Raw genomic sequence first — 1061 nt, forward strand, 5'->3', positions numbered from 1 at the left:
TCAGAAAGATTGGGATCGTTGGGTTTCCATGTTTTTATTGGCTTATAGGACTTCTAAGCATGAGATAACAGGATTCTCTCCTGCAGAGTTATATTTTGGTCAAAATTTGAGGTTGCCTTTGGATTTGTTTTGTGGCTCTCCTCCTTCGAGTAATTATTTAGGGAACAGTTACATTCTCAATTTACAGGAAAAGTTGAATGAAATTCATCAGTGTGTTAGGGATTCTTTGAAAGTCAAAAGTGCTAAGGTTAAGATGCGCTATGATCAAAATACGAGATGGTTATCTTTTAAAGAAGGTGAAAAAGTATGGTTGTACACTCCTCGTAGGAGTTTGGGAAAAGCTCCGAAACTACAAAGTTTTTGGGAAGGACCTTTAGAGGTAGTTAAAAGAATTAATGATGTAGTTTATTGCATTCGCCGTTCTAAAAAACATAAGAATAAGATAGTCCACTTGGATAGGTTGGCTTCTTATTTCGGAAGGAATTGATTATTTTCGTTGTCATTGAGTAAAATTTTATCTGAGCCCGATTGTAAATAATTTATTTATTAAAAATAAGTTTAAGTGGTTGAACATTTGCTCTTTTCTTTTCTATTTTGTTTGTTGCAGTGGGACCAGAATGAAGTTATTTTTTTCAATTCGTCTTCACATCATTCGCTGAAGTTATTTGAAGATTTTGAAGTCCACTTTGCCTGCAGGTTTTTGATTGTGGTTTTTGCTGCAGGCCTTCGCCTAAGGCGAAGGGTAAATGCCAAGGTGGGGATTTGGGGAGATTTCCTTTTGGAAATCGTGGGTCCACAAACGTTATCCCCCCCTTGTCTGAAGACCTCAGGCGGAAGGACATAGCAACAGGATCATTTTTGAGGACTTCTTCAAAAACAATTGTCCGGATATCTTCAACGGAAGGGAGGAGCAAGCAAGCCTGGTAGTATCTACAGTAGCAACTGAGATAAGGGCAAGGAAGTTGGCCCTCGCCAAGAGTTGAAGAAGAAATCCGGTGGGTTGTCGGGACGACAACCTTTTTGAAGAAGGGGAGCAGTGTTGCATGTGTAACTTCAGTATG

This window comes from Odontomachus brunneus, unplaced genomic scaffold, assembly GCF_010583005.1.
Source record: "Odontomachus brunneus isolate Ranch 3 - 2012 unplaced genomic scaffold, Obru_v1 Obru_scaffold_212, whole genome shotgun sequence".
Lineage (NCBI taxonomy): Eukaryota > Metazoa > Arthropoda > Insecta > Hymenoptera > Formicidae > Odontomachus > Odontomachus brunneus.